Below are 24,897 nucleotides of genomic sequence, written 5' to 3' on the forward strand. Positions count from 1 at the left end.
CAGACAGACACAGAGAAACAGAGAGAGAGAGAACACGACAGGGTCTCTGAGGCCCTTCTAGCCCTGGATTCTATGAATTTGTGTGAAGCTGGCTTGGAACCCAAGTTTCCCTGAAGTTAAGTCACTGCTAACTCTACAATGTAAAAGGCAGGGAGGGCCCTGCCAACTCTCCCATTCTAAGATCTTATCCATTTAATTTGCTTAGTCGCCGATATTCCTTTGCTAGGAAACTCAAACCAAGAGCTGCTACTCTCCCTTATCTTCTTTAAAGGAAAAACAACTACGAAACACCACTATCCCGAAAGCACTGGAAGCAGCCTCCCAAGCAGCCCTGGTGTCATTCTCAAAAGAGCAACCTTGCTGGCTTTTCTGCTTCAGTTGGTCCGGATTCCAACACAGCGCTCTCCCCGCTCCAAGGGGGAGAAGGGTCAGACTCGCGTGGCTCGGGGGAACGCGCTAGGAGTCAGAGATTTCCACCATGTGCCAAATCTGCCCACCCCGGACTGGTCTGATTTCATGAAAGGGCTGCAGGTACAAAATATGCCAGCTTAGTGGCATTCTTCCTGGAGCTCCCTTGGGACCCAAAGCGTTGGACTCAATGACTTCTTTCTTTCCCTTTTCTTTACCCCCTCCTCCTTAAACCGCAAATAGAAAGTAAGTTTGCCTTGGCAGGCTCCATCCGAGCCTGCCTTGCGCGCAGGTAAAGGGTTACAGATTCTCGGAAGTATTAAATGCAAACTTTGAAGGATTTTATTTTCATCTGCAGTCACATGATATCTTAACACCCAATGACACTAACTTCAGTGGCTCATCCAGAGGTCAGGCAAACTCTCGGGCTAAACAGGGCAGCTTTTACATTTTTCACATTCGCACGCCAGAGGCACGCGGAGCCATGGGAGATGGTCATCGGCCGAGTCCGCCGCTTCCTCCGCCTCTTGGAAACCGCAGGTAGGCGAAGAGTACCTGGCTCGGTTTGGGATTGCAAGTGGCGTCCTCAGACTACCCTGCTGGGGACCTGGGGGTCTGGGATGGGGGGGGGGGGAGAATGGGAGGAGGGATAGTTTGGGATCTCTGGGCTTCTTTCATTTATTTATTTATGGGTTCACTCTGAGCGTCCTCCAGCTACTCAGTTTACTTTTTTTTTTTTACCAAAAATGTTGGGAGGAAAATCAAATTTCGCCTCTTTCAGGGAAAATGGGATTAGCCCACAAAATCCTAGAAGAATGGCAGGCACCCTAAAAAACTTCTCCAGGGTCCTGACCCTGAGGACTTGGCTACTTTGTGTATGGAAACGTGGCCGTCTAATGTCATCTTGTTAAATTTACAAGTCATTCAGCCCTTTCATTAAAAAAATAAGAATAATTTGACTTACAAATACATTTTTGACCTAATAAAAAATCAGTTTTCTCTCCCTCCCCCCTCTCCTTAGGTAAAAAAGAAAATGAAACCCCCTGTAACAAATATGTAAAATAAAGCCAAACAAATACTGTGACTTTTCCCTCTCCTTCTTCCCTCCCCCCGCCAGCAAATGACAGACATGGGAATATTTTGAATTATAAAATAAAATCAATGGAATGCACCTGCGCTTTTTAAGTACACGTGAAAGGCTGTGTTACCCTTCCTCGCCCGGGAAACGTATCCCAGGTAACTTCCTGGAGCCTGAGCCTGAACCCGAGGCTGGGGCTGGGAATAGAGCCGGGGTGGGGAGGGGGAGGAATGAGTAGCAAACTTCGCGAGCTTACTGGGGAACAAAATGTAATCGGTGAAATGGGCACAAAGTGTTTGCTAAATATTGAATAATTAGTCAAGCAATTATGTCTTAGGCAATTATGTCTGATCACACCGACCTGGACATATATTCATATATATATATATATATATATATATATACACACATACTTATATTCATTATTGTATACTTGTATTCATTCATGTACATATACAAGGTGAAAGACAGCGCAGTTTTAAACTCAATGCTTTAAAATTTTGCAGGTGGAAAACTGAAAAACGTTTCAGTTTCCACTCCCTTTCTACTAACCCTTTGATGAATTCCCGGTAGTGAACAGTTTCCTTCGGGAGAATCCCAGAGTTGAAGAATTTGGGATGTAGGTTTAATTCATCTGAGAAGGCGGATTGAGGATGTTTTTCCTCCCTGTGGGAATGTCCTGAGGCTTAATCCCTTGTCCCAGTCTTTTTAGGAAAGATGGCTCTGTTGGAAATGAAAGGAGAGACGTTTAAATATTTTGAATGGCAAAGCAATAGAGTTTGTTGTTGTTCAGTCGTTTTCCTGTGTGTCTGACTCTTCGGACCCCATTTGGGGTTTTCTTGGCAAAGATACTTGAGTGGAAATGTCCTTCTTCAGCTCGTTTTATAGATGAGGTAAATAGGATTAAATGACTTGCCCAGAGTCACACAGCCTAATAAGTACCTGAGACCAGATTCCAACTTAGGTCTTCTGAGCCCCATGCTCTATCCACTGAGATACCTAGCTGCCCCTTTTAAATTCTAAGTTCCATATTTTGGCTTTTAAAAGGCAGACCTTTTATAAATCCCTAGCAACCTTGTACTGGAAACAGTCACGGAAAAAGTCTAGAAGAAGCAATGGGGAGACAGGCAGAAATTAACAACTCATATGAAGGGAAGGACAACTCACAATTTTGCTCTTGTGTGATAGGTAGTGCTGGGATTATCTCTGTTTTACAGATGTAGAAACTGAGACTCAGAAGGATCAAGTAACTTGACTCCAGTCACTGGCAGGGGAAGCCAGGACTATGTTTTTATTTAATCTTATCTGCCTCATAGAGTTCTCTCTTCCTAGTGGATAGTTAGTTAAATGTTTTTTGAAGTAAACAATCACTCTGCTTTGGAAAATCAAGAGAAGCCCTGACTTGGGCACAGTTGCTCTACAGCCTCCCTTTCCAGCTACTCCGCAGATAGGAATCATGAGATTTAAAACTGAAAGAGATCTTCCAAGTCATATACCTAATCCCCTCATTTTATAGAGGAGTTCAGGATTAATAATTTCAAGTTGAAGAGCCAGGATCAGCTAGCATTTGAGGCATTATTTGGAATCTGGTCTTTATGACTCCAAGGCTGGCATTCTATCAACTAGGGTAGAATCATCAAGCTTTTTGCTTTTCAGGATTCCTTTACAGCCTTAAAAATTCCTGAGGACCTTCCCCACCCCCAAGTGTATTTGTTTACGTGAGATATTGATAGATGGATGGATGCATAGACATTTACTGTATTAAAACGTAAAACACTTGAGTATTATTATGAAAAGTGTTTCACTTTGAATAGTCTCCAGGAGACCCAGGGGTCCTGGACCACACTTTCAGAAGCACAGCACTTTCACTATATGGCTTTTCATAGAGAGACTGAAGTTTGAATCTGTACAGGTCAGCTGTAGCTTTCTGGATCACTGAACGAGGACAAAGAGGAGACTGGCAGAAGAAAAGAGAATGAGAAAGAAGTGGGGTAGGGCGTTTACTCATTATTATTAATTTCTTCACACTGCCCCGTACCTGCTTACTAAGTCCTTCTGCTTCCTCTGCCTCTTAGCTCCATTGGCTTCTACAAGATTTATCTGAAAACCCAACACAAGGCTATCCTTGGTTTCCCAACCCACAGCTGCTGGTGCCTTCCCTGCCATCTATCTATTCGGTGTGTACACATACACACGCACATACATATAACTATATATATATGTATGTATATATGTATGTATGTATGTATGTATGTATTGTGTTATTTCGATGTCTAACCTATTTAAACGGTAAGCTTCTTGAATGTAGGGATTGTTTTTACCTCTCTTTGTATCTTCAGCACTTACCAAAGTGCATCGTTGTGAGCACTTAATAAAAGCCTTTTGAACAACTTGATCCTCTGAGGCTGTTTACCACTAATACCTGAAATCATTAAGCATGACCACTTCATGCACAGACTAACCAATACACTCCAAATTTATGCACACCTGGATTTTTTAAATCTAATAATCTACAGGTTGATGCATAGAACTCGGTAATGCGCCTGCCAGCATCCTCTATGGATAATGATCTGCCTTGTTTCCTCGCCAGTGAAGTCTTTGAACTGTGACAGCTTGTTCTATTTCATCCCCATTCTGGAAGCCCACTTCCTCCTGGAATTTGGGATCAATTCTGGTTCTATAAAGGGGAAACAGAAAGGTATTAGGAGCTGCTTAGTTCAACACCAAATTATTCTTATTGAAGGTTCTGCTCAGGTTTTGGTAAAAAATTGTATTCTCACACTTCATGGTAATGAGATGGCTAGTGTCTTCATTGAGAATGAGACCATATGATGGCAGCTCCTTTCTCTACTCTTAAAACTTATTAGCGTTATTAGTATTAGTATTATTACTTACTTTCCCATGCCCTCCAGTCACCAAGAAAGAGGTCTGTCTATTCTTCTCTAGACTTATCTCTTTGCTTGAACCCTTGACCCCCTCTGACTTCCTTAAGACCTCCCTCCAACAGTTTCTCTTCCTATGCATCTTCAGTCTTTCCCATGATGCTTCCTGGCTCCTTCCCATTGACCTACAAACATAGCCAAGACTCCCCAGTCCTAGAAAAGGACAACCTTGATATTTCTATCCCATCCAGCTTCTTTGCTCTCTCTCTTCCTCTTCACAGCCAAATTCTTGAAGAAAGTTGACTACACCTAATCTTTGCCGAATAACCTATGCCCCTTCTCTGTCAAAAGGTCAACAATGACCTCTAGATCAACATATGCAAGTAATTTTTTTCAGTCCTTATCGTCCTTTACTTCACCATAGTAGTTGACATGAACTGTTCCCCTACTAGTGGATACTAGAGTCTCCAGACATTAGTACTTCTATTCCCTTGAATAGGACCCCCCAAAAAAATCTGTTTTGTGCTCCTCTACTGTATCTATTATAGGTTATTTTACGTTATAGTTATCTATTTATGAATTATATCAATTATATTATAATTTCTAAGAAGACAAAGACCATATCTTATCTAAACCCTATGTCTATCATTAGTTCAATGTATCCAGTAAATGATTAATAATAAATTTTGACCACATTCCCTGCCTTATATCCAACTATGGAGTTCTCTGCCTTATATTACAGGCCCTTCCTAGGAACTGGATCTCATGCCATGTGCCCTACTATCTCTATGACTGAATCTCTGATGCCTATTATAAAATCTTTGCAATTTCACCATTTGCCTTCCTTTTGAACCTCTGCCTACCCCACACCTTGTATCCATAGATGACACTCAAGATCTTGGACGCCATTTGCACTTTGGCAAATGATGTCTGCATTCCATCTTTCATTTTCCTTGGCCAATTCCACTCTCTGCACTCAAAACAGACCCCTAGCCGTGTTTCCCTATCCTGATCCCCAGGCTCCACCCAACCCTGTGGGTAGGTGTCAATTATCCCTAGTCTGGTCCATCCTATTTTCTACTTAGTCATGGTTGTGACAAAATGAACACCTTTCAGCAACTGTCTCCATTTTCACCAGAAAATTCCCTTGGGCTCATAGAAACTAAAACCCCTAAACATGCCCCCCACAAAACATCAAGGCAGTCGTTTCTTAAAACAAGAAATAGATGAATAGACATCCTAAGCAGATGAATATCTATCCCAAAGCAGATCATTAAAAGGACCCAAAATACTGACTCAGATTTCCTGATGCATCTCCAAAAGCCACTCCTGAGTTTCAATTAATGCTGTCAACATAAGGCAAAAATGATAGATAGCATATCTTTAAAGGCTCCACACCCAAATGGCTCTATTCCAATCAGATTTTATGCAAGTGGGCTACAAAAAAAAAATCTTCAAATAGTGACACAAAATATCCAAGAGTGCCACATGAAAACCAGTCCTTAACAGATTACTCAATGTATTCTCTGACTATTTCTGAATAAGACCTATAAGAATTTGTCTTGATGGCTAACTTAGATTAGAAAATTTTAATAATGGAGTTCATCTAGTCCACTATTTTATTTGTCATCAGGTAAAGGAGCCTAAGAACTAGTTAGATTTGTTGACACTATCACCACCTTTCTACTTGTGATTTGAAATTAGACATCTTCCCTCATAACCCCCAAACTTCCCAGTATAGAGAAGCAATTCTAGTTAGAAATCTGTGAGAATAAATCCAAGCAAGAGTTTGTAACAACCTCATCTAGGATGGTGGTAGCGGGCAATGCAAATTAGGAGAAAGCTTTAAGACAGGGATGGGAAACCTGTGGCCTTGAGGCCACATGTGGCCCTCTAGGTCCTCAAGTGTAACCCTTTGATTAGTTTGGATTCTGACAAAGGGCTACACCTGAGGACCTAAAGGGCCACATGTGGCCTCGAGGCCACAGGTTCGCCATTCCTGCTTGAGATATATAGAGAAGCAAAAACAGCAGAACTTGGAGACTATTGAACAGGTGAGGGGGGAGAATAGAAGAAAGGTAACTGTGCAGGGAGGCTTCCAGAAGGCTTCTGAGGACCCTAGAATATCAGCTAAATACTAGAAGAAAACTAAAAGCAAACCTGGTGCTTCCTCTGTACTAAGTAAGCCTTCTCCCCACAACTGTTCATCTCTCCTGCTAAAAGTATTGATACTAGTTGACCTATCTACAAATTCATTTCCAGGGACTCCCACAAAATATATTTTGTGGTTTCAGATATCAGATGTTTTCAAGCAAAATTTATAAATAAAACCAGAAAACTTTTTGTTTAGAGATGGAGGAAGTTAAAGGTTAAGGGAGATGGTGTAAGAGACCAGTTTGGGGGCAAAGATAAGATGTTAAGCTTTAGACTTGTTGAGTATGAGAAGCTGGGAAGCCATCCAGGCAAAAATCTCTATTTTGCAGTTAGAAATATGTTTATAAAGCTCAGGAATAAGGTGAGATAACAATACCAATAGTTATATTTCATATTGTGCTTTACGTACGTTGTGTCATTTGATTAGACTAATTAAGAGTCATCTATATTGACAAGATAGTTGAATCCATGAGAGTAGATGTATTACCAAGAACAGCAGTGTTGGGGATAAAAAGAGGAATTTTTTTAAAAGAGGAAAACAAAGGTGAATACCTTAAGACATTCTTACATACATACATATGTTCATACGTACATATATATATATGTGTATATATGTATGTATACCTCAATCTTAATAATCTCCAAGATCCTAACTTCAAAATTTGTCCTCTTAGATCATAATCTCATGTTCTATTTCTCCCACTACCTAAAACTTCTCTTCAGTCTCTTTATATCCAATCCCTCTCTAGTGTCTCAGGCCAGTGTTCTAGTAATAGTTCCCTAACTTCAGAGTTTTGATCCTAAAATCAGACATTTCAACAAAGCTCCATCTTACACCCTTGAATTTCTTGATGCCTTATACTCCTGCTCATTGCCTCATTGAGACATTCCTCAGCCTCCAGTTTTCACCTCATCATTCTACTGAAACTTCTCATACCTGTTGATGAGAGAGTGGAGATTTGAAATCATAGACCACCTGGCCTTCTTAGTTTTCTCTTTCTAGTTGTGTCAGTAACCATCGATAAAGTGCCTGCCATGTGTATCACTTTTTTGGTTCTCCATCTGTCTGATCACTCCTTACTGTTTCATCTTCCTCTCCCCACCTCTAAGTTTGATTTTTTCTCAATACTTTTCCCTCAGTCTCCTCTTCTTTTTCCATACTCTTTCCTTTAGTCATACTATGCATACCCATGGTTTTAATCATTATCCTTCTGTAGATGACTTCCACATTTCCAACCTCTCCCTTGAGTTGCCAGTTCCACATCTCCAAATGCTTGTTGAAAATCAGGTAGTGGATGAAGCACTGGGCTTGGGGTCAGGAAGACCTGGGTTGACATACTGCTTCAGATACTTGCTATGTAACCCTGGATGAATCACCTAACCTCTCCGTGCCTCAATTTTCTTATCTATAAAATAAAGGAGTTGACCTGGATGGCTTCTAAGGAGATACCTTCTGGTTCTAAATCCATGATCTTACAATTTCCACATGGCTGTCCCCCAGCACCCCAAACTCATAGGGATATAAAATATCCCTAGAATTAAACTCATTATAATCTCCCCTTCCAATAAAGCTACCTTTGTCCCAATTTTCCATTCTATTTCTATAGCAAAATTTTTCAGTCACCTGCTACAAAACCTGAAATTAGTCTTTGGTGCCTCCCACAAATTTCCAAACAGGGGTCAAATATTCAAATACTGTCAATTCTATAGCTACAACATTTCACATCTATGCTTTCCTCTCCAATCCCCTTTTTACTATTCTGATTCAGACTCTTATTACCCCAAACTAAGGAACTGTAAGAGCCTCTTACATAACCTTCCTGCCTCAAGTCTCTTCCCTATTTAATCAGCACTTCACATTACTATCAAAATAATTATCTTAATGTACAAGTCCAACCATTTCACTCCCCTGCTCAAAAACCCTCATTGGCTCCCCATTGCCTATAAGAAAAAATACCAACTCCTCAGCCTGGTATTTAAAGTGCTCCACAATCTGATTCCAACTCACTTTTTTCAGCATTATTTCGTATTTTCCCCTCATACTTTATGCTTCAGCCAAACTGAACTGCTGTTTCCCCATCTCATCATACACTTTCCTGCTTCTGTGTTTATTCTCAGAGATCACCCCAGAGAGAACATACTCCCTCCACATTTCCATCTTTGGACATCTTTCTTTTCTTTAAAGGTCCAGTTTAAGCATCAGTTTCTCCATTAAACTTCCCTGATTCGTCCAGCAATAAAGTGATCTCTCCTTCCTCATGTCTCTCCCAGCACCTTGCCTACTCTTTCTTATGGCCACACAATATTAAAAACTAAAGCAAGTGTTCATAACCTGGGGTCTGTGAACTTTTTAATATATATTTTGATAACTATATTTCAATATAATTGACTTCTTTTGGAACCATGTATTTTATTTTATTCACTTAAAAATATTTCTTTTCAAAAAAAGGTCCATAGGCTCCAGCAGTCTACTGAAGTGGCCCATGACACATAAAAAAGTTAAAACTTCCTGAGCTAGAGTATGTATAGGATGCAGGAGAGGGGGGAAGGACAATAATGGAACCGAGATGAGAAGGCACAGATGACTTTCAATCTACATGTAGATAGTACCAATATAGGAGAGAAGAGGATGCATTTAAAGTCATACTTATTTGAGTATGCATAATATCTCTCATGTTACATTATAAATAGTATATATGCATGTGTGTATATACGTGTGTGTGTGTGTACGTGTGTATGCAGTAAGGGCAGGAACCGTTTGTTTTATCTTTCATTTTTTTATCTCCAGCGTTCAGTATAGGACCTTACACGTAACAGATACTTAATAAATGTTTGTTGAATTAAACTAGTTAGACAAGTGGAAGGAAAAGCCAAAGACCATGTAGGATGTCTCAAAACATTTAGTGCAGTTTTATGTTGTAATAACTTCAGAAGTATAAATGCTACAAACTTAAAAAAAATTGAAAGTTTAGTTACTTAAATTTCTTTTACACTTATTTGGTTCAGTGAGTTTTCAGTTATAAATTTTTATCTTAATTTTAACTACGCATTCTCAAGAGTTTCTGGATGACCACTCTCAGATCAGTGGACTAGTGGAGGATGTACTGTTGCTTGGCCCCCTTGGATGCCTGATCTATCTTAGGCTATTTCTTGTGGAACCACATCAGAATTGTCATGTGTGCATGAAAACCTCACTCTTTAGATGATCTTGAGGCTAGGATTGCAAACGCAGCCTTTCCCAACTTTTCCCAACTTTCCCAACTTTCAGAAAGTTGGGAGATCAGTTAAAATACTGCATAGCAAAAGTGATGGTTATGTTGGATTATAATTAAAAACATTAATGTTTTAAAATTTTAAATGATTAACCTTTCAAACGTTGCTTCTGATAAGTATAGCATTTATACTTCTGAAGTTATTAAACTTTAAAAGTGCACTATGACTTTTGGGACATTACTAGTGTATAATGTAAAGGAACAAATGCAATATAGTTCTTCACCTATACAGTGAGTCTTATCTCTGCTTAATACTTTTGCTTATAATTTTAGTGTAGCCCTTTATTCTTTCTTTTTCTTGAAAATCTCAACAAAGAACAATTGATCCATAGGATAAGCCTCATAGAGTCTTATAGTTTTGGATTTACACAGGGGAGACACCCTACATAGCAGAAACCTTTCAAGGCTCTCTTTGGCTAGACTGCTTCATATGCTTTTTTTAAATCAATAAGTGGAAAAGCCCAGTCAGATCTTAAATTCTCTATATTGCTCCGCCATCTGTATGACCATAAAGAGGTAGCCTATTAAGGAAAATCACCTGCAGAAACCTGCCTGATTGACTCCGTGATATTATCGAGTATAGCCTTGATTTGTGACTACCCCAGGCTCATAAAAAATAGTGTAGGAAGAAAAAAAAAAAGAAAACCAGCAAATGCATTGTGGGCTACTAATATTTTCTAAGTCACCTCCACCAAAATCCTACCTTCCATTATTAAAATCCTATTCCAGCACCATCAAGGAATAGAAGTGCCCCAGTGTTCTCCAAAGCTCATGCCAGTGGAGCAGAAGCTCTGGAAGATGTCACTAAACTAGAAAGGCTTTGGTTAAAGGCTAGTGAGCACTGCACACATTCTTCTTAGAATTTGAGGGTCTTCCATTACTACTCTGTGTGTATCCCTTGCCTCCAAATTGGAGAGATAAGAACTGTTATTTCATTGGGACAGAAAACTAATTTTTGACCAAAGATCAACAACTTCTCTGCAATGTCTAGGCTTAAGAAATTGCCTAGAGCCCTGAGAGGGTTAATTGACTCACCTGTGTCAATGTATTTTAGAGGCAGACCTTGAATACGAGGCTTCTCTGGTTCTGTGCCCAGTTTTTTCTATTCCCTATCATGCCACACTGCCTCCAAACTGAAGTACTGTAAAAATAAGAAGAAGAAGATTCCCATGTTGTGTACTGGCCACACTCCCAAATTTCAGAAGCATGCTTTCAATTGAATTCACTTCAAAAAAGTATTTACTAAGGACTTTCTATATATAAGACACTTAGCAAGAAACTGGGGACATAAAGATGACTAAACAGTCTTGCTTTCCAAGTGCTTACAATTTACAAGAGGAGATAAGATATATACATAACTATAATATAAATCAGAATAAGATGAATGTGTAAGAGCTGTAAATTTCTATGAGAAATCTGAAGAGAAATGACTTCCTTCTGGTAAAGGAAGAGAGAGATGTTGGGGAAGTCAGCATCTAGACAGCGCCTTGAAGGATGAGGATTTCATCAGACTAATGAAGGAGGCAGTGCATCGCAGGACAAGTGGACAATGGGAACAAAGACACAGGTAGGAAAAGATGAGGCAGTTTTGAAGAATGGTGAGTAATCCAATTTGGATAGGGAATAGATTAGATGTCAGGATCACAGGGGTGTGGAATCTATGGCTTTGAGGCAACATGTGACCCTGTAAGTCCTCAAGTGCAGACCTTTGACTGAATCCAAACTTCATGGAATAAATCCCCTTGATAAAAGGACTTATTCTGTAAAACTTAGCTCAATCCACTCCGTCAAAAAGCTGCACCCAAGGACCTAGAAGGCCACATGTGGCCTTGAGGCTGCTGGTTCCCCAGCCTGGATTAGTGTGAGATAAGTCGTGAAAGGTATGTTAATGTTATATAACTGGGTGCTGCATTAAGAAGTTTAGGGATGGGGAGCCATTGACAATTTATGACAAAAAAGTAATGCAAAATCAGAAATGTGCATTAGCAAGATTTCTTTACTAGTAGATATATTAGAATGAATTAGAAGAGGAGGAGACTGGAGGCAGCTAGGCCAGCTGGAAAACTACTTGTAATTCTTTTGTTGGGAAAGTGTTACCAAAAAAAAAAAGTTAACTAATTTAAGATTTTCATAGCAGTCGTTGAATAAAAAAATAGCTAGAAAGTCTCAATATCAAACCATAGAATGGACAAATTAATTGTGGCATGTCAATTTAATGAAATAATGTGAACCTATTACAGCCAGCAAGCATGAGAACCATAATAATAGTAAAATCTAGAAATAAGTGTATGAAATAATTCAAAGCAATAAAAAAAAGGAGAGCTTACAGCCGTATAGGAGGAAAGGGGAGTAAGAATGACTAGACAAAGACTTCTGAAAACTTGTGTTTGTCCTTCCTTTTTGAAGAGGATCATGACATTAGGGAAATGATGACACGACTTGCACTTGACTTTGATTTCAGTGAGGGAGGGCTGTGCAAGGTCACCAGCCTCATTCTTTCCTCCTGAGTCATCTGGGTCCAGTGACCAGATATTCATCAGGATGACTGGAGATGTCACTGGATGCCATGGGAGACCTTTGCCCTTTTAGGCTGAGGCCTTTTCAGGTACTCACTTAAAGTGAGATAATGCCTGTTCAGGGAATAGGCCACACCTCTTTAAGAAGTGAATGAAGGGTTGGCCCCCTTTAATTAAAAAAAAGAAAAAAAGAAAACAGAACAGAACAAAAAAATGAAGCTGGAAGGGGAAGACTCTCAAGGTGGCTGTTCCAAAGAGAAACAGTTACCATTGACATTCACTGTAGCCATTTAGTGGAGCTAAACTTAAGAGGAGTGATGGAATCATGCTATTTTATGCATTCAAATTCTTACTCAATAAGCAATTTAAATGAGCTGTATTGATCCCAATAGTTCATTTTTGATAAATATAATGTGTAAGATGAAAGTGGGAACAGGCACCCAAGCTGTAAGACTTGAGAATGGATTAGATGTGGGATGGAGGTGAGAAGGAAAGGGAATCACAAGCAATAGTCAAGTTTTGAACCTGGGTGATAGGGACAATGGAAAAGTTGAGAGTAGATTCATAACTCCTAGGAATATAAGTTTAAAGAGGATCTTAGAAACCATTTGGCCTCACCTCCTCATTTTGCAAATAGGGAAACTGAAACTTAGCCAAGTTAAATACCTTGTTTAAAGTCACACAGAGCTAGGAGTTGAACCTAGGTTCCATGAGTAGAAATCAGTTTATAGAAGAAAAATGTGTTTTCTTTCCTTGTCCAGTGCAACTTTTCCTGAACTGAACCTTCTCTTATCAGTGCTATATAACACTGATAGCCAAAATTCATTTCTCAAAAACATCATTTTAAAGGTTTTTAACTCTGGAAGTTTCCATGTGTGGAAAGAGTACAGAACTTGGAGTAACAGACCCTGTATTAAAATTCTGGCTCTGGGACTTACTCTCTGGCTTACCCTCTTCAGGCTGCTTAATTTCTCTGTGTCCCAGTGCCCCCATGTTTAAAAATGAAGAATCACAATTTTGTAGACAGAAGGTAATATATAGATCATTTAGTCCTTCCCCTTCATTTTACAGAAGAGAAAATGATGCCCAGGGTGGTTGCTATTTGTCCAAGATGACACAAATAGTAAGTAGCAGAATTGAGATTTGAACTCAGATCCTTTGTCTTTCAAATATGGTACTCTTTCCATATAGTTCATTACCTATAAAGCAGGGGCCCTTTGACAGTCTGGGGAAGTCTAAGGACTCCACAGAATAGTAATTTTGAATGCATACAATAAAATACATAAGATTGTGAAAGGAAACCGATTATGTTTAAGTAAAACATAATGTTTCCTATCCAGACTCACAGACACTGTGAAATCTATCCATATTACCATATTACCATGGACATCAAGCTAAGAACTCCAGCTTTAGAGCATCTCTAAGGTTGCTTTTTTTTAAATAAGTTTTATTATGTATAGATGTTTATTTATTCTGAACTTAGCAATCACCTCAAACTAAATATTTCCAATGTACAAAGTAGAATACAAAAATATTATATTTGAAACTGTGAATCTCTTTAATCCATGCTACTTTTTTATCAAAAAAAAGCATATAATGAATCCAACTAATTTTCAAAACTGTCCTGCATATCTATACTTTCCTCTGAATTGAGTTTTTTCCAGTTCTCAATCTGTGATCCAAAGTTCTATGATCCTCGGCTTCTAGTCAAAATTGAAATCTATTCAAAATTGAATTCTATAATGGAACAACATTGGTTTCTAGCTAAGGCAGCTTCTCACTCATAGTCCTATAACTGGGCTAGTTGGAGAGTCATCAAATAATCAGTTTCCAGACTGTAATTTATCTACTTTCTCCCTTCAACTCAACTTGACTAGGCATGTTATGGGACAGAAATGATTTGCATTAGGACTTAGTTTTTTAGAAGGAGGCCAAGTGGACACGAGAAATATTTCAAAAACACTGAACCCTCCCAAAGCAGCAAGAAGTAAAGATCTGACAAACTCCTGATTGTCCTTCTGGTCAATGACTACTTTGCCCTACAGAATTTAAAGGCAAACTTTGAATATTCCTACATCTAAGTCTTACTCCAGTGACTTCTCTCATGGCATGGAAGTAATCCTCAATACTGATCTCAGAGGTCTTTTTTAATCTCTTACAGTTCCTGGTATTCCTTTAAGTCCTCCTAGGCTCCTTCAGCTACTGTGTTGTGGTCCACCTATTTCTGACACATGGAATTGGGTCTTTTATTCCCCAGAAAGAAGATCTGGAAGTTTCTTCTAAAGGCAATAGTAATAACTAACATTTATCTAGGACTTCACGGATTTCAAATCACTTTCCGTACATTATTCTTTCATGTGATCCTGGCTACAGCCCTTAGAGATAGGTATAAATATTGACTCTCATTTCAGATGAGGAGACTGAGGTTCAGAGAGTGATTCCCAGGCTTGCTAGTAAGTATCTGAGGTATGATTTGAACCCCAAGTGTTACAGGCTCCAAGCATAGCACTCCAAGCTCTAGGTATGACAGCTCTGATATATACTGACTCTATCATGCTGAGTAATTCACTTAATCTCAGAGTGCCCCAGCAGTTCTCCAAGGCTAGAAGTTTCAGAACCATTGCCAATTTTGCGTTGATAGATTGGTTTTCCTCCCTAGGAACTCTGCACACCTATGAAATCATAGGTCCAGTTTCCAAAATCATGACTCACTTAAATTGGAAAGAATAATAAAAATAATAATTCACAATTCCCAAGGATTGCTTAAGGATCTTTCTTAACAACAACCTGAGAAATAGGCACTGCCTTTTTATAGATTTCCCCATTTTACAGATGAAAAAACTATAATTCTTTTCAAACAACAACTGAATCTAAAAAGTTGAGCGTCTCTCCCATGGCTGCACAGCTATTAAGTTTCTTAGTCTCCTGACTCCAAGGTCAGCCCATATTCTGCTTTACCTTGGAGCCTATCTAACCTTCTGTGAGAAGGTTATGTTGCTCCATATTGCCTGTCAAAATAAGTTAAGTTCCTGAGCCTACTTCTTAAGGCCCTCTATCCTCTGGCCACAACCTACCTTTCTCGCCTTGTCTCCCCAATTACACCCCAAATTTCATTTTCACATTTTTTGCTCATGTTGTTCCTTCCCCTTGAAATGCCATCCACTTCAATCTCCATCTAGTAAAATTCTGCCTATCCCTTTATGCCCAGGTAAAATGCTAGAAGTGTAGGAAACCTCTAGTACTGTCGTTTTATAGAGGGATGGATTTATAGGACAATTATTGAATAGGAAGATTTCATAACATTCAGGAGAAACAGAAAAGACCTTCTATTAAAATCCAGCTCCAATGCATTATCATCGTCCATAATCATGATCGCGAGTTCTCCAAGATAAGGTCAGCAATTACACCCTAGCAAGTACTCCCAAACTATGAAAGTATCAAGGAGGGGCCCATGGATAGACGGTAGAGAAAAGAATTTCTTAACTCTTTGTGTGTCATAGACCCCTTTGGCAATCTGATGAAGCCTCTAGATCTCTTGTCAGAATAATGTCTTTAAATAATTGAAGGAAATGCTAAAATTCAGATAAAGATATACTATTTTTTCCCACCTAATTTCACAGAAGCCTTCCCTCCCCCAAATCTATCCATAGATCCTGGGTTAAGAACTGCTAGTACAATACAGCAGCACCTGTCCTGAGAAGGAGGTCACTGATTCATCTCTGCATCCCCTCCCTCCACTGAATCTGAGGAGCAGGCACTTTCCTATCTCCATCGGGGTCCAAAGCCAGAGGCAGCTCCTGGAGCTGTACAAGCCTGCCCTCTCATTAGTGTCTGGTATTCTCTCATTTGGTTCCATAGTTCTCTTTTCCTTCCAGACCCCGAGGGTTGATACAATTATCTACCTCCAACCACACTTACCATCTGGTGTTCTGTCACCTAAATGAGAGCCTACCTTTTGAAAATTATCCTATTGTTCCTCGCATGTTTTCTATTGCCAAGAAAGCCTCCAAAACTTAGATACTCTTTTTTCCATTGCAATCATTAATACTTTTTAACCTGATGATCTCTTATTTTTTAAAAAATATTTACCTGATTTATCACTTTTAGTCACTGGTCATGTAAGGATGTGTCCTTTGACTAACTTTTATTCCGTTTTCTTGTTCTCAAACTATAATCCAAATGAAGCTCATATTTCTTCATCGGTGATTCAAGGTAAATTTTCAATGTCTCCAGAAACTCTCTTAATGCTGCTAAATTTGACATTTTATCTTCATCCTGAAGTTTCATAAATACAAGGTCCTTCTGTCATATAAAGAACAAACTAGTATTTTAATAGACTTTGAAAATGATAATAATAAATTATGAATCATAATTCCCTTCCCCTCCAGTATCTCTGAGTCAGCTTGCTGGGAGCCAATCTCAATCTAAAAGAGCTATGTTTTGGATTACCCAAATATTCTTGAATATCACCCTTTTAACATTTATCCTAAAGAAGAGAGGGCTAAGGCTAGATCAGGTTGAGGTAATGTCAGCTGGGTGGTGCAATGGATAGAGCACTGGCCTCAAGAAGACTTGAGTTGATGCCCCAGACATTTACTAGCTGTGTGATCCTGGGCAAGTCACTTACCCTCAGTTTCCTCAACTGTAAAATAGTCATTATAACAGCACCCACCTCACCAGGTTGTTGTGAGTATCAAATGAAATCATATTTGTAAAGCACTTAGCACAGTGTAGGGTACATAATAGGGGAAGGATAAAGCCAGCAAGGCTAATGATCAGCTGGTGATCTCAGCTTCCACTGCTCATGGAAGAGTAAATGAAATTACACCGTATTGACATCAAGATTATCTAGAGCAGATAAGAATTTTCAAACAAGGAAGGATTTGTTGAACCCTAGATATGTTATTAAGATTATGCTATCTTGTTTCTTCCTTATGGTGCAAGTGGCTTTGTCCTAGAGAGAAAAGGTTTAGTGGCTGCTAAAGTATATTTTCAGCCCCATGCACAAAGTTAGTGATCACTTCAGGGTAAATGAGGTTTAACTCTAAGGACTAGACTAATAAGTGACCATTGCCCAGTCTTACAAATCTTTTCTCCAGCTCCCCTGATGAGATTTCAAAGTAAAGAAACCAGTGAAAATAATGATATTTTAATTCAGAGAGTAAACATGCAGTTCCTAGAACTCTTCTCCTCTGAAGGTTTAAGGAAGGTAGATGTTCGGCTTGGGAAGAGCAAAGCCATTAACCTTTTCCTTTTACAAGAGAAGAAGGTACTGTATCTTTAACTCTGAATCTTCCTTGAAATTTCTATTTGTCTGCATTGGGTGTGCCATGGAAAAGAAATATTTGCCTACTTACTACATCTGTTCCTAAACTGCCTTTCCTTGTTGATGGACATCATTTTAGAACTGGAGGGAACCTTATTAAAGGGCATTTTAGTCCAATGTCCTCATTTTACAGGTGAGGAAACTGAGGTCTAGAGAGTTCATAACTGGCCCAAAGTCCCAAGTTCATAGAATTATTGGAACTGAAAAAAACCCTAGCAGTCACCTATTCAGTGCTTCATTGTACAAATCAAATTACAGTCCAGAGAGTTTACATCATTTGACCAGCTTCACAGAGATAGTAGGTCATAGAGCCAGGATTATAAGCCTTAGCTACAATATAGGACTTCATCTCCTCCACACCTCCTTCTATCACATGGCCAGATTTTTAATGGAACCAGTTTAGAATGCTTGAACATTTTTCTTTAAACCTGGCAAGTTGACTATAGCTAAGGATTTCTTCTAATATATAATGAATGATTCTCAGTGAAAAATTCTAGGAACTAAATACGTGCTTTCACAATTCTATATGCCCTCTGGCAAAGTACTAGAAACCTGTCTAACTTACATGAGCAATATTTTTTTTAAACAAATTATCCAAAAGTATTGGAAAACCTTAATGGATTTAGCTATTTGAAATAAAGCAGTAAGGAAAACCTAATCATATAGACCTTAATGACTTCTAGGCTAGATTTGATGATGACTTCAAACTATTATGTTGCCCTTGGGGAAAAAATTGTATTAATTCATCTTTTGTTATCAAGAAAGAATTTAAACAGGCGAGAAATTATCTTTCCATAAGTCAGTGAACTACTTAGAAAGAACACACTGTAACATGAGATGGTTTTTGTTTTAATAAATACTTCAAGAATATGTAATTTCATAAGTATAAATGCCAGAACTTGGTAGTTCTTAGTAGACAGGCTTAGAGAGTTACTGTAGCAGAAAATGTAATTACCCTGTAGCCAGTCAAGTGATGTGCCCCTCCAAAAGTGACTACGTTGGTCTTCGAACAACAAATAGACTGCCCTGTCATTGAGCCTATACTCATATCCTTTCAAACTTGACTTTGTCCTGTTAGAATGATATTAGATTATGATTATATATCCAAAATAGCACTAGCCTACAAACTAGGTGACTGACTCTCTAGCCCAAACTTTGCTACAAGTTAGCATATAATTTGGGGAACTGAGACTCTCTGGGCTTTAATTTTCTCATCTATAAAGTGGGTTTACTAGAATAGATAATCTCTAATATTTTTCTCTAATATTTTGTGATCTTATACCTTCCAAGTCCTTTGGATCACTAACTGAAACGATTTTTAACTAGAAATACTTTCTCCCTCGAACACAAGGAGTAAGGTTGGAGTTGGGGTGGGAGGGTAGGGGAGACAGAGAGAGGGAGAGAAGCAAGGATGCCAAACAGGAATGGTATAGAGGATATTCCAGAGTGGGGAGGGAGGAAACAACAGGAAGGGTAGCACCAGAGAGGATACTGGGTATGTAGGTGCAGTGATATTGGACAAGGAAGCAATCCATCCCCCACAAAGCCTAGCTCCCCCCCTCAGGAGCTGAGGGAGAAAGCAAATCATGGGAGATGGACACAATGGAGAAGATCATGAGATGGCTAACCAGGGCCAGGAAAGGAATCAGCAGGCTATAAGAAAAGTGACATTCAAGGAGGAACCTGCCCTATTGTTGGGTGAGTTTGGAATTCCATTAGGATTACCCTTGCTGTGGCTGAGCTCAATAGGAGAATTTGGCTTTGTGCTGTATAGAAAAGGATTTTTATAGATATTTTGTGCCTCTGATTTGATTTACTATGTGTTCCGTGGGTCCCCAGAGCAATGTTTGGGTACCCTATGTTATGGTAGGGACCTAGCAGAATTTTGCACAATTAAACCTTCTCTGTGAATGTGGATCCAGAATTGAAGTAAGAAGCAGAAGTCCTCCCAGAAAACAGAGATTAGTAGCCCAGGCCCTAAAACCTAGAGCTGGTTTATAAGCACCAAGCCAAATTGTGTTGGTTTCATGCATAGGAGTGAGGGGGTGACTTTCAGTTGACCCCCAAGTCCTAAATCCTCTCAGAGCTCTCTCTCCACATAGTCTCAGATCCTTGGTAGGGACCAAATTTCCTTCTGAGATGAGAAGCTTGATTTTCCAGTTTGTTTGGTTTTTTTTGTTTGTTTTCTTTAGTATTTTGGGTTGGGAAAGGCCATTTCAGCACCGAAAGGCACTTCATATGTTCTAAGCAAGAGGTAATCTCTGATAAACTCTATAAAGTGTTCTTTGTTTACTAAGTCTGCATAACTCTGTATTTGGGGTAATTATGATTTTTGCCTGTATGTGTGGTACAGTATAAGATCTGTGCCGTGTTGACTGCTTTGAGATTTTTTTTCCTGTATGACACTGGCGAAGCAATTAAAAGGATGAGGTTTCCAGAACCCCAGAACCCCAGAAAACCATTCTGTATTGAGAACACAGACAAATGTGTTCAAAATACATCCCAACTGATTAGCCAAGGATGGCAAAAGTTTAAAAGGGAGGGAGGGAGGGTGATAGAGGGTTGATCCAGTCTTAGGAGCATGCACAAGGGACCCACATGGATGTCTAGTGAGCCTGCTTCTGAAGGTTAGTGATGACATAGAATGGAAGGGCCCAGCTCTCCCCTTTAAAGCATATATTTCACTGAGTCTTACCCATCTACTTACTATATAGTGAAGAAAAGGTCTTTTGGATTGACTGCTAAACCAGAAACAGGAGTGCGGACAAAAGTTCCCAATGGAAAAACTCTCCTTTCTTTTCTGTTGGCCACAATATCTCAGCTGCCTAGTACATCTACTACAGAGCTATGTCAGGCAGATTGCTACTCGCAGCTTTTATATCACACTTGGTTCAAATGCCAGCAAACTGTTGTGGACTCCCATCACTGGACTTCTGTTTCTCTGGCCTTTTGAAGTTTCCCAAGGTCCTGAAATAAAGGAAATAAGACATATACAGGAGGCTGCCCCATCTCAGACATGGCCATGTACCCAAGGAGGCCCAGTGTGGAGGGTGGGGAAATAAAGGGAAAAGGGTGAGCCCCACACTGTCTCTCTGGAGCTTAGAGAGTCATCCTTACTCCTCAGGGCCAGCAAGAAAGAAAGAGGTTCAGGTAAGCTCCAAACAAGTGTGGGGCTCCCAACTTTGGGTTCATTACTCAGGGTTTCTAGGCCAGCAGGTAAACACCAACACGCAAACAGACATATACAAAGTAAGCTACATACAGGATAAATTTGTTGTCGTTCAGTCATTTCAGTCATGTTCTACTCTTTAGGACCCCATTTAGGAATTTTTTTGTCAAAGATACTGGAGTATTTGCCATTTCCTTCTCCAGCTCATTTTACAAATGAGGAAACTGAGGTAAACAAGGTTAAGTGACTTGCCTAGGATTATACAATTAGTGTCTGAGATCAGATTTTAACTCAGGTCTTCCTGACTCTAGGCTTGGCGCTGTATCTACTGTTACATCTAGCTGTCCTCACAGGATAAATAGGAAATAATTAAAAGAAGGAAGGTACTAGAATGAAAAGAGGTTACAGAAGATTTCCTGTAGAAGTAATAGACTACTATTGTGCCATAAGAAATGACAAAAGGGAAAGTTCCAGAGAAAGACTCATATGCACTGGAGCAGAGTAGACCCAAGAGAACAATTTATAGAATTGTGCAACTTAAAGACTTAAGATCTCTAATCAATGCAGTGATTCCCGAGGACCAGTGGTGAAGAATGTTGTCCACTCCTGACAAAGGGTGATGGACTCAACATACAGGAGATGTAGATTTTTGCACACGGACAGTGTGGGAATCTGTTTATCTTGACTATACATACTTTATGCAAAGACTTCTTTTTTTCCCACAAAGTAGTGGAAGAGAAAGAAAGTGTATTTTTTTTAATTTGGAAAAAATTCCATTAAAAATATAGTACTTTCAATTATGAATTTATTAGAAGATCAGTTCTCCATATATTTCTGTTTGCTTAGGTCAGACATGGACATGTCAAGAAGGTAGCCAGGCACAGTATTAGATGTGTGCAATGAAGACCTACCATGAGCAGATAGATGAGTGTCGCCTTCTGTAGCAATGCTTGCAGGGAGAACCGGGACTATTTATACAAGTCCTTGGAAAAGGGCCACTCATTGGTGTCTTGGTTTTCCTATGTACTCTGCTAAGAGCATTATTTATTTTTTTGGTTTTTATTTTGTATTGTTTTTCACCTGAAAATAAATGGTTTTTCCTTTAAAAAAAAAAAAAAAGGGAAGATAGCCAAGCTAGATGAAGAGCAGGAACTAGATCTCCAGGGTCCCTGGCTTATGTTTCTAGAAAGGGACTTCAGGTAAAAGAGGGAGCTTTTTCACTTACTAATAGCTAATGTTTGTAAAACATTTTAAGATTTGCACAATAGTTTATGCGTTTTATCTCATTTTTTCTCCAACACTCCTGTGAAATGGGTGCTACTATTATCCTGATTTTTCAGATGAAGAATCTGAGACTAGGAGAGATTAATTTACTCACCCCGGCTCATGAAGCTAGTGAATGTCGGAGGCAGAATTTGAACTTGCATCATCCTGACTCCAAATCTCTATCCACTTAGTCTTCTTCATTGGCTCATAGTATTTAATCAAAATAATCAAAAAAGTATTTAATCCAAAAACTAGATTCTAGTTTTGATTTCCTGGGATAATTTTCTTCATTTTAGATTGAGAGTATAACTAAGATTCAAAATATTTCTCATTGTTGCTAAGCTGATTTTCAATTCCAAAGCAGAGAAAATAAAGTATTTCATTAGTTACACAAAATCATTTAAAAAAATAAAAGTAACAGAAATCCTTTCTTATCTAATTATACCCATATGTCCTGGTTTTGAAACTGAATTAGCAAACCCATAAACTTATATGAAGTACATATAGGCTCTAGATTTATTCTCTCAACTCATATGCACACTATAAGGTCAAGTCTACAAAACCTGGCTGTCTACATCTCTCTGTTAAGGTTCTGCCTTGAAAGGCAGTGGAGATTCTAATACTATGGGCTCAAGCCCCCATCTGGTGTATTCTCCCCAAATATCAATTGATCACTGAATCTGGACACACTCTCTCCTCTTCCCTTTGGTCCATGGGCAAAGGAACTCAAGTTTCAAGTGATTTGCTACAAAACATGCTTTCTATCAAGTTCACTTCTAGGTGTGACATAGTTGTTAGCCAAGTCAATCCCTTGGTACCTGTGCATGGCATGCGTGGGGTCAATTCACTGCTCAGTTGGGTTAAGCAGGTCATTTCCTGGGCTCATTCTTCCCCAGGCTTAGCTATTGGCAGACTCTGCTATGGTTTCCAGTTCCTGAGCTTGTAGTGACTTTTCCAACCATATGAAGCTCACACAGTCATGACCATCTTTGACACTTCTTTCCTTGAGATCAAGTAAGGTAAAAAGGCAAAGAAATGGAGGTGTGGTGTGAGAAGCCAGGTCCCTCCCCCACCTAGGGACTCAGAGGTCTTCTTCCTCTTCTTCACTTGCAAGCCTCCAGGGAGAGAGAAATTTTGTCTTTTGTATACATACCCAGGTCCCCCTTAGCAACCAGTTTAAAAGGCTTTTCTTCACCTGGAAACAGTCACTGAATACCCATGCATATTCTGACTTTGGGTAGCTCCCTCAGTTATGCATATGGATTTCTGGAAACAGCGTCACCTAGCATTCTTTCATGGAATAGCAACAGAAAAGATACTGTGCATGCTCCAAGGACTGCCCTTCTGTTGGTCAATCCCCTGTTATACATATATGTATGTGTTATAAAAATACCTACTTATATACGCAAACATGTATGTGTTACATGTGTACATGTATGCAAACATGTGTGTATATACATAGAAGTCTATTGATTAATAGTGGTATTTTTCTTTTTTTCTTTTTTTTTAATTAATTAATTTATTTATTTAACTTTTAACATTCATTTTCACAAAATTTTGGGTTCCAAATTTTCTCCCCTTTTGTCCCCTCCCCCCACCCCAAAACACCGAGCATTCTAATTGCCCCTATCACCAATCTGCTCTCTCTTCTATCATCCCTCTCTGCCCTTGTCTCCATCTTCTCTTTTGTCCTGTAGGGCCAAATAACTTTCTATACCCCTTTACCTGTATTTCTTATTTTCTAGTGGCAAGAACAGTACTTGACAGTTGTTCCTAAAACTTTGAGTTCCAACTTCTTTTCCTCCCTCCCTTCCCACCCCTTCCAGCAATTCAATATAGGCCAAATCTGTGTAGTTTTGCAAATGACTTCCATAATAGTCGTGTTGTATAAGACTAACTATATTTCCCTCCATCCTATCCTGTCCCCCATTACTTCTATTCTCTCTTTTGATCCTGTCCCTCCCCATGAGTGTCGACCTCAAATTGCTCCCTCCTCCCCATGCCCTCCCTTCCATCATTCCCCCCCACCCTGCTTATCCCCTTATCCCCCACTTTCCTGTATTGTAAGATAGGTTTTCATACCAAAATGAGTGTGCATTTTATTCCTTCCTTTAGTGGGATGTGATGAGAGTAAACTTCATGTTTTTCTCTCACCTCCCCTCTTTATCCCTCCACTAATAAGTCTTTTGCTTGCCTCTTTTATGAGAGATAATTTGCCCCATTCCATTTCTCCCTTTCTCCTCCCAATATATTTCTCTCTCACTGCTTGATTTCAATAGTGTTATTTTTCCACAATAATCCTCTAGGTAAGTTAAAGCTCTAATATTTCAGTTGTGGCAATTAAGCAAAAAAGTCTTTAGTTACTCAAGGTGACTAAGGTCTATCAAAAACAGAACAAAATTTAATCTTAGTTGATTTACCTGAAGCCTTATGATCCACCAAGATAAATGCTCTTAAAATACATATTATGAAATTTATCAGTCTTTATCAAAAGGCTTGGCACTGAATGGCATTAGCTAGTTTCTTTAAGCTTGGTATATCTTTGGCAAAAGCATGCTTCCTAGAACCTGGAAAATCTCTCTTTGCCAATATGCCTCAATCTGCACACCTGTAAAATGACAGGGTTGTCCTACATGATCTCCAAAGTCCCTTGCAGGTTTAACATTCTGTATGGGAAACTATGTTTACCCAAATTGTGCATTCAGCCTGGGATGAAAGGTGATACAAAAGTAACTCTCAAATTAAAAATGTCTCATCTCCACAAGAAAATTCTTCCCAGAACCATCTGAGTACAATAAGTGAATTTTCTTTCAAGAATTTTCTATA

At 39.2% G+C, this 24,897-nt stretch overlaps 1 protein-coding gene across 4 annotated transcripts in view; it reads left to right on the top strand.

The window, feature by feature from the left end:
- The first annotated feature begins 74 nt into the window (after positions 1 to 74).
- PGCKA1 (PDCD10 and GCKIII kinases associated 1) overlaps positions 75 to 24,897 on the top strand; it is a 94,768-nt gene continuing 69,945 nt past the window's right edge. For 2 of the 4 annotated variants that reach the window (XM_072620449.1, XM_072620447.1), the window contains exons 1-2: positions 77 to 948; positions 1,526 to 1,644. The gene's annotated coding sequence lies outside the window, so the exon portion shown is untranslated. Of the gene's footprint in view, positions 949 to 1,525; positions 1,645 to 24,897 lie in introns of all 4 variants that reach the window. The other 2 variants (XM_072620451.1, XM_072620446.1) reach the window with 2 other exon arrangements.

The sequence above is a fragment of the Notamacropus eugenii genome, chromosome 6, assembly GCF_028372415.1.
Source record: "Notamacropus eugenii isolate mMacEug1 chromosome 6, mMacEug1.pri_v2, whole genome shotgun sequence".
Taxonomy (NCBI): domain Eukaryota; kingdom Metazoa; phylum Chordata; class Mammalia; order Diprotodontia; family Macropodidae; genus Notamacropus; species Notamacropus eugenii.